The sequence below is a fragment of the Bidens hawaiensis genome, unplaced genomic scaffold, assembly GCF_021521415.1.
Source record: "Bidens hawaiensis isolate Kalapana, Puna unplaced genomic scaffold, B.hawaiensis_p1.1 tig00020524_1, whole genome shotgun sequence".
Lineage (NCBI taxonomy): Eukaryota > Viridiplantae > Streptophyta > Magnoliopsida > Asterales > Asteraceae > Bidens > Bidens hawaiensis.
The window spans coordinates 58,837-68,409 of record NW_027493139.1 but is presented as its reverse complement, the minus strand read 5'-3'; the positions used below and the strand labels follow the sequence as shown (position 1 = coordinate 68,409).

The 9,573-nt window shown below is 35.1% G+C and overlaps 1 pseudogene across 1 annotated transcript; it reads right to left on the bottom strand.

Annotated features, from left to right (window-relative positions):
- Positions 1–4,034: 4,034 nt before the first annotated feature.
- On the bottom strand, positions 4,035–8,667 carry LOC143561009 ((E)-beta-ocimene synthase, chloroplastic-like; annotated as a pseudogene). Its single transcript, XR_013140220.1, has 7 exons — positions 8,239–8,667; positions 7,813–8,098; positions 5,751–6,120; positions 5,386–5,604; positions 5,164–5,302; positions 4,832–5,084; positions 4,035–4,422 (listed from the first exon to the last, which is right to left on the bottom strand). The product of XR_013140220.1 is annotated as a (E)-beta-ocimene synthase, chloroplastic-like (transcript).
- Between the last annotated feature and the right edge of the window lie 906 nt (positions 8,668–9,573).

Here is a 9,573-nt window from a genome sequence, read left to right as displayed (position 1 = left end):
ATCCTGCCTAAGCATCAAAATTCGGTTTCACCGTTTTTCAAATTATTATATATATAAAATCTGCTAAAGAGGACTATCAAAGCTAGTTGGGCCTACCGACACATCCCAAATCAGATATGCAAACCATCTCTTCTTTTATTATTATATTATATTTTTCAAAAGTTCCGAGAGTTCGTTAACACAATGGTAATAATATCATTTCCTGCTTAACGTAGAAGAAAAACAATTTTCAAGGGACATTTTTTCCTTTAAAACTTTTTTTTTAAATATTAACTCCCAAGATTTTCAATATTCTTTTATTTTCTTTAAAATGAAAACATCAGTTCCCCATCCCCACACTTAAATTTCACATTGTCCTCAATGTGAGACAAGAAAAAGGCAAAACTAAACATAAAGAAAAATAAAGTGGAACAGACTCCCCTAGTATATGTGATCATGAAAGTGTCCGGTGAATCATGTTCCTCGCTCTCCTATTCGAACGCAAGCTTAAAACTCCAGTGCTCTCTATCAAGAAATCACTAACGAACGAAAGCGGCAATCCTTATGCAAATTGCATCCCCACACTTGTTTAAAACTCTAGCTCATCAACCGTCATCAGCCAACCAAGGAATAACCTGCAAGTAAGAGAAGAGACACCCAACAAAACTCGGAAATAAAAATAAAATGAAAATAAAATAACAAGAAAAGATATTACCGGGTTGCCTCCCGGGAAGCGCTAAGTTTATTGAATAATCTTCAGCCGAACTCACTCCCGAAACCTCAATCACAACACTCTCCTTTTACAATTGGTCGGGAAGAAACCAATTGCATAACTCTCATGGGCCCGATCATATGAATTAAACTCGACCCACCAACTCTTGAATTCCCCCAAAAATGGTTCAATGAAGTGAAACGGGGAAGTCAATCTCTTTATCACACTACGATTTCTTCGCCCAGAAATCCTCCTTCTAGTTCCTTTAGCCAAATTTTTAAACCTTAACACGTCCCGAATAGAGATTGAGTACGGTTCGTGTTTTGGTTTTTCACAATCGATGTAAGGTATTGGAAGGACCAAATCACTAACTATCTCATGGCTCTCCTTACAAAGCTCCTTCTTGATCCCCAAACTTGGCTGGTTATATATTAAATCTTCAAGCAGCTTTAAATCACCAAGTGGGTCAAACTCACCTTCATCCGTAATGGCAAAGTCCATCAACTCTTCACCAAACTCATCCTTAAATTCTTCCTCCCAAGAGGGAATATACTCCTCTACTCTCTGCTCTTCCATTCCGGTATCTTCAATCTCGCTCAGGGTTTCAAACAAAGGTGGATTCAAAGGAGGAACATATTCCAAATCATTTCTAATAGCAAACAACACATCATCCATTATTTCCTCCAATTCTGGGGTGGGCTCTAATATATTCCCTGACAAATCTTTATACCCTAAGAAGTTCCCCATTTGATCATATGCAAATCGGTATGGAGGAGTATTTTCCAAAAGTGATTCCCATGGAGCTTTCCGTGCTTCGACTTCTATATTTCTCCTCTCATAAGCATGATGCACCCAGTGATCTCCGCCACACACTTTGCACCATGGCGCTCCAACCTGTCGTCCGAACATATTTCCTGTAAAGAACACTAAAAAGAAAAGGATCACGGGCACCAGATAAAAATAGAATAAAATACTAAAAATAAAATTAAATTAAAACTAAACTAGTTAAAATAACTAATCTAATCTAAGTATACGAAATACAATAGGCAAGTCTCTAACTCGAGTCGTTCTCAATACGCCTCAAACCGTGTCCCCGGCAACGGCGCCAAAAACTTGATGTGTGTCTAATGAATGCTCTTTCTAAGTAACTCACAACTAAGCTTTAAATTTATAAAACAAGACTCCTAAAGAAACCACACAAAACTGGCAAGTGTACCGATCACTAATAGTATAGACCTAAGGAAGTCCGAGTATCGAACTCAAGGACACGTGAAAACATTTTTAATACTTAACCCTAACCAAGACTCACCTAAGAATATTTAAATGATTTTTAATATAATTAACTACTTAACGTAACTTACTTTAACTAAATTAATTAACCAGACTTAACTTAACTTAACTTAACTCTTAACAAAACTTGGAAACTTACTTGCAATCTGAGAAAACGTCCACCTAGGTAAGAATCATATTGAAGGTATAATAAGGTAATGGATTGAAGACTCTCACGACACCGGTTCCTAAGGATGACTCAACTAAGGTTCACTCAAGAAAGCTAGATCACCTCTCAGTCTCACTAACAAACTCTAACTTACACTTAGTTGATTTTAAGAACAAACCGGGAAATGAATTGTTAAAGTGCTCTAATGTCGACTCTCCTCTCATAGGGTTTTAGGGTTTATATATATGTTTAATCACCTCCTTCCTAATATAAAATAGGTTAAAACAAGCCCACTAGGCCCACTAGAAGACAAAACAAACTCTAACTTACACTTAGTTGATTTTAAGAACAAACCGGGAAATGAATTGTTAAAGTGCTCTAATGTCGACTCTCCTCTCGGTCTCACCGACACACTACCCTAATGGAGACGAATACTACGCAACCAATGATAGAGGAACAATTTAGTTTAACTTAAACTAGACCAACTAATCGCTCAAAAACCCAAACCCGACAAGAACCAAACCCGCTCTCGCGCGATCCTAATTCTAACAAGCAAAAGCTATGAGACTAGTTTACTTCCTATCACCTCTCGGTCTCTAAGAAGGTGTTCACCCGCTGAATCTAATCAATTAATATACCCACTTAAACCCTACGGTTGATCACCTCGCAAACAATCTCTAGACACAAAGTAAAGAGTTCAAACAAGCTAAAATCAATCAAAACCTATTCAATTAATCAAAGCAAGAGGTATATGAGTATAACTAATAAATTCACAGCCACTAAACACAACCTAATTCAATTTTAAACCAAACTTTTCATTAATAATTCAAGTCATGATAATCAACAATCCATATTACTCATTAAAACCTAACAATAAACATCTAACCTAGGTAGAACTAACAAGTTTAGCCAATCATAATCAATGAACAGTAGATAAAATAGATATAAATGATAAACATGCTCATATAAATCTGATTACAAAAGGTTTGAATGCTTAAAAACCAAAAACGAACTCACAAACGTTAAAATAGTCAAAACCGACAACCGAAGGATAAAAGATGTAACCGTAAGCTTGTACTCCTTGGTTTCTCCTCTAGAGCAGGTATGGGATGGCTGGAAACTTGAATAAAATCGTTCATAGGGTTTTAGGGTTTATATATATGTTTAATCACCTCCTTCCTAATATAAAATAGGTTAAAACAAGCCCACTAGGCCCACTAGAAGACAAAATAGACGTGGTAGCTGATTCTTGAACATTCTTGGTAGCCTTGGGACATGTTGGAATCTACCACATGCTTCTTGAATGGTATGACCTGGTCGCGTATCTCGAACATGACATTTTCTGACGTTTTTCGACTTTCAGCTCGTTTATCTTCGTTTTTGCGTACCGGCTTCATCCGAGCTCCGTTTTAGCTTATTCTTTTTCCATTTGACTCGTTTTCTCGCTCTCTTCAACATGGGACCTATCACATACACAAACATGTAATTTCATGCAAGAAAAATTTATATTCGTTAACGTTTTACGCACAAAACAACCCAAAAACGGAATAAAAACGCTATGTGTTTTGCAACACATCAATATCATATCCAAATTAAAGAGAATAAAATGCTCGTTTATATGGTGTAATTTTTTTATAAAAATATTAACGTTAGAAAAGGCTATAGTCGTTTAAAAATCGTGGGTGGAAAGTTAGTTTACAACTTAAATTAAAAACATAATATGGTTAAAGATGAGGGACCAAACTTGTAAGTTTATTGAATTGTGTTTTAAAGACAAGTTTACCCTTACTAACACACGTAACTTATGCTTTAAGTGTTGTAAATTACTTAAAAATGGGTGTCTTAATTTACCCTTGTTTGATGTATTATATATAGTATAGATTAATTTCTTTTAAAAAATAAAACGTACACGATCCACAATAAGACTTCTTATTAACTATTAATCTCCCACTAAACACATATTGACAAATATTTAAGCTTACTCAAGCTCCTTTTCGATGACTGAAATGGGCTCAATAATCACGGAGTAGACTCGATCTTTGGCTCGGGCGTCAGGAGCTCCATGTCCATCACCATGTTGATACGTACAACATGAAATTCGAGCTAGATTAATTGCCATATCAATAATCGGATTTGCCAACTCTTGAGAACAAGCTGCATGCACTTTGATCAGTTTTCTCCCTGTCTCATCAATTAAAGTCTTTATATATGTGCGGGCAACTTCCTCACTAACATCATTAATTCTCGTGCATGTAACAAGATATTGCGTTTACATTTTTGCCACACTTTGTATCTCATTCTACATAAAAACGAACAAAATTCGGATAAAAGAAACAACAATAAACCATGTTTTCAGGGAGCTTATTATATATTATAGTTATTATTATTGATTTATTTATTTATTTGTTGGGTATGATATGTAAGTTTGCTAGCCTTTCAAATACAATTTAGGATAGCTATTTCTAGTTATTATTACTTGTAAACACCTTACATAACATTATTACCTACTGATAAAAAGGTTACGTACTGATTGATCATGGTATTATAATAATGACCAACAAATTCAAAGAAAACCAATAATAATAATAATAATAATAATAACCATAACTATTAATAAACTCGGATAATAATAATAATTATAACTATAACTTTTAATAAACTCGGCTAATAAAACGTTTAATGAATACAATCAACTATAAAGCATACCGTTGAAGTAGCCAAGTCGTTGTAAAGTCGAAAAATCATTGATGACCATTTCATAAGATCATGATATCTCTCCAAGGTTTCAACTAAATCTTTCTTGATTTTTTGGTTGATTAAAAAGTATCCATGAGTAAGTATAACCACTCTTGGAACTGATCGCCATCCGTTATCAAGATAAACTTTAAGTGTTGGAAGGTGTTTGTCTCGAGTCCACTTTGCTTCCACAAGGAACGTTTCAAGCAATTCTCCCCACTTTTAAGGCCACATTTAAAAAAATATGAAGTTTTAGCTATTTTATTAAAGTTGTATAAGAATTTATTGTAATACTAACCACTTTTACAAGGATTGGTGTGACGTCTTCTCCTATGATATTTGAATTAGTTGAGCCTATTTCAGTAATCGTGTTGAAAAGAGTTGCAAAAGCAAGTTGTAAATACTTCGGCATATGTTTCATTGCATTAATATCCCACCTAAAAAAGTTGTAAGTTACTAAATTACGGTTAAACTAGAGACTAGAGAGACCTAATAGAATTTCAAGTCCAAATGTGCATACCTCTTGACAGCATCCGTGAAGATCTCTAGTTCATCTAGAGAACCATAAACATCATAGATATCATCAATGACAGTAATTAACGTGCATACTTTTGTTAAGCTTAAACGGCAAGAATGATATTGAGGTTCAAAAACCACTCCAACGGTCCAAAAGAAACATTCCACTATTCGATCCCTAACGAAGCCTGACTTGTGTGCTAGACCCATATTTTCCCACCACCTATTAGATATAAAAGGAGATAGATTGGTATCTTATTATGAAACTAATAATAATAATAATACTAATAATAAATTATCATCATCGTCGATATATATATATATATGTGTTGAATTATAATTTGAGTGTTGATAAAAGGGCAGTTTTACTTTGATACTTCTTTAAATTCTGCTTTGTATGCCGCTTGAATCATGTTGAAATCTAATATTGCAAGCTCTAGCAGAAGTGGATTCGCATCTTTCAGTTTATTGTATGCATCGATGCAATGCCTTGCTTGTAATCTAAGCATCCTATGATACAAGGGGAGTTCCAATGCATGGTTTATGTGATCAAGGGCTTCATTTTTTTTACCCTTAAGTTTCAGCAAATGCTCAGTTGCAAATAACTTTGCTTCATGCAAATCACTTTCTTCCAAAAAAGCAAGATGTGATGCTTCGTATAGACTTAACATTCCTTTGACATCTGTTTGTAGACATCCAATGAGGCTACCATGACTATCCTTGAATCTCCTAAGGAAATCTGTCACATATTGCATTTGAGTCCTTAATTTTTGGAGTTGGAATAAAATATACATGGAAGACTTAAATTTTAGAATCTATAGTAGGCCAGGGCCGGATTTGGGCCTGTGCAGACTATGCAGCCGCATAGGGCCCAATAAACCCGAGGGGTCCATAGTTTTTATATTAAACAACAATTAGGTCCAAAGTTAATAAATGAACTCAGTTAGCATACAAGTCTAATTGTTAATACAGATTAATCTGGCCCAAAGGATGTGAAACAGTTAAAAAAACCTAAAATAAAAAACAAAGTTTTGACCCAACAGGGAACAAGAAATTGAAATTGAAGGTGTTTAATGTTTTTTTGAAGCATACTTTGATTTGCTGATGGTAGGTATTGTTTTAAAATTATTCTTTTGAAAGTTGAAATTATTAGACTTTGTATGCTTTTCCAAAATTAGGTCTCCTAAACACTCTACATGAATTTTTTAAATTTAAGCTTAATGATTTTCCAAAAATCCATTAAGGTGGGTTAGTATTGGCGATTCTAATTTACGCTCGCCACCACCACGTTTTCCAACACTAACAGCTTACCAAAATATTCAATTTAATGAAGGATTCAAATTTTATGCTAGCCACACAACGTTTTTCAAGCACCCCCTGTTTTACCAAAAACACTAAATTGAATGTACACTTTGAATAGAAAGAAAAGCAAAATATCAGTTACAAGCAAATCGGTGGTCATGTACAGGTACAAATCATAAAGTTTGGATCATTAAATTTTAACCTTCAAAGCGCATTAAATTAGCTACACAAAACTTTGAGCGTATCAACAATTTGAGTGTATTATCAATTTGAGCGTATCAATTCTACTTGTTTCACAGTTGAGCGTGATTGATTATAAAAGCGAAGTTACTTGTTTCAAGTAGATCAATGATATGTGGAATTGTTCATATATTAGGTCAAAATAAGAATCGATTCAAGTCCAGTGTGCGGTAATTTTTTAATTGGATTTAATTGTTTCGGTCAATTGGTTTTATTTTGATTTGTTCAGGTCTAATTAATTGTAACGTGAGTATCATCATATTGATTTCTCATATTGATGCAACGTATTGAGATGTCTATTTCAATTGAGGAATGCAGAATTATATTTGGGTTATCTACATTTATGCCACCGTGTGAAACTTAAATCAACAACTAAAATCTCGCGTACTCTTTTGTACTATAAGCTTTTATGTATGTTAACCCACTTCTCTTCATATTTTGTAAAAAATGTAGTTTTTATAAAAGAAACAATACCGGCTTATTTTTAATAAAATAAATCACAATTACTATATATATTTTGCTTAAGGCAGGCCCAATTTTTTACTCGCCTTTGGCCCAAAAATTTTTAACAATTTTCGAGGACGACCTGAGGTTTAGTTCTTTTTTTTAGACAATAAATTTTTCCACCTAATATCCCCTTAACCTTCTATGTTTTGTTCCAATATATGTTTTGTTCCTTGTTTTAGACAATAAATTTTTCGAGCCATGGGTGTTTGCTTCCAATATATGTTTTGTTCCTTGTTTTTGTTGCTCCTGTGCCTTTATAAATCACTTGCATATTTAAGAAGACAGGTTCACAATTTTGCTATTATTTTCACTTTTCTAAATCAGTTTTCGTTAGGTGTATTCTCTTCTCGTATGATTTGTAAAGAAAAAACTAAAGAAGTACCTTGGGACACCTTATAACCATGTTGTCTCAGAGTCCTGAATCGAAGAGATGCCTCATGAAGATTATATTCTTTTTCCTCTAGCTCAACATCAATTCCATATATTGATGTGATTACATCTAGTAATCTTTGTATATGGTTTCGAAACCGATAGCCAAGACCCAACCTTCCGATATCATCTATGAACTCGAATAACTCCAACCGACTGAAACTACCATTTCGAAACTTAACATCGATCAATGCTATTACTTTCTTTTCTAGTTCCCTCACCTTTTCTTCCAACTTTATCTGCGTACGTCACCAAAGGAAAATAGATTATTATACATACAGGATATATATGCATGCATACATATATACACCAAGTAATATTTTTATGCACCAAAACTCAAAATGAAACAGAAATTAACTACAAAAGTATGTTATGATACCGGGAAATTGTCATCTAAGAACTGGATAAATTCATGACTCCAAATTGTTGGCTGGTAAAAGGCTAACGGACTATCTACTTGAGAAACTTTGGTTTTGGCTCCACACGAGATCAAACGATGCTGCCTAGCCTTCGCTTCTACAATTGGTTGGGTATATTGCTTTGGTTTGCATACCTCTAAGAAACTTCTGGAAAAGAATAATTGATATAGCTGAAGTGCCATTGGAAGGTAATTAAGTAATATATGGTTATATTAATCAAGCTTTCTGTTAATATTTATAGTAGAGGATGATAACATACTTGATTATGTGTTCAAGCATTTTCAACGTGACATATGTACGTACTTAATTATGGTCAAGGCCTTGTCACATGTCAATTCATCATAAGCATACATACACATGAAAAATGAGACAGAGATGAATTTAGGACCTCACCCTTATTAGGCTGAGGGGTGTGGGGCTTCAACGGGGGCGCTAGAGCCCCTCCGCTCGCGCCCCCAGGCGCTAACACCACACCACCGGGGCGCTAGCACGAAAAATCATGCAGGCGTGAGTGGAATAGCGGCAGAAGAGAGAGTAAAGTGGCATAGGGGAGTGTGCAAAGAGCCGTTGGACATATACAAAGAGCCGTTGGGCTCTTATTTAATTAAAAAAAAAACGTTTTTTCATCTATAAAATACCCCATTTCACCCATATCAATCACCACAACTTCAAAATAAAACCCAAATTCAACCCATCTTCACAACTTTTTTTTAAAAAAATGGCTGGAAATTGGTACCCAAACCTAGATTCAGATTATATTGACGACGATTTATGGTCTTCACCGCACCAACCGATGTTTTATTCGGAGCCGCAAGAATCATCCGGCTTTCAACCATCCAACACACAACCGTCTCCTAACTTTGTTGTTCCGGAGACACAAGAATCACACGGTGAAGCTACGGGACCAAAAAGACGCGTCCACCGGAAAAAACAACTTGCAACGGACGGGTCGGGACCGGCTTCGACTCCGAGGACGAAACGGAAAACCACTCCGTGGTCATCGGATGAGAAGGAAGCCTTGTGTCGGGCTTGGATAGTCATTTCTGAGGATCGGCGCTGCGGTAATTGTTTTAACGTTTTTAAAAATGATTTTTAATAAAAAAGTTAAATAAAAAAGTTAAATGGAAATCTAATTTATTTATTCATTTTGCAGCCGACTACCAAAAGAGCAAGATTTTTTGGACAAAGGTTAGGGAGACGTTCTATACGCTCGTTGGGAGTACAGAGCGGAACGCCGATATGATTTCGGGTCGGTGGTCCGAAATCAGAAAATTTGTCGGCTTGTTTACTAATCT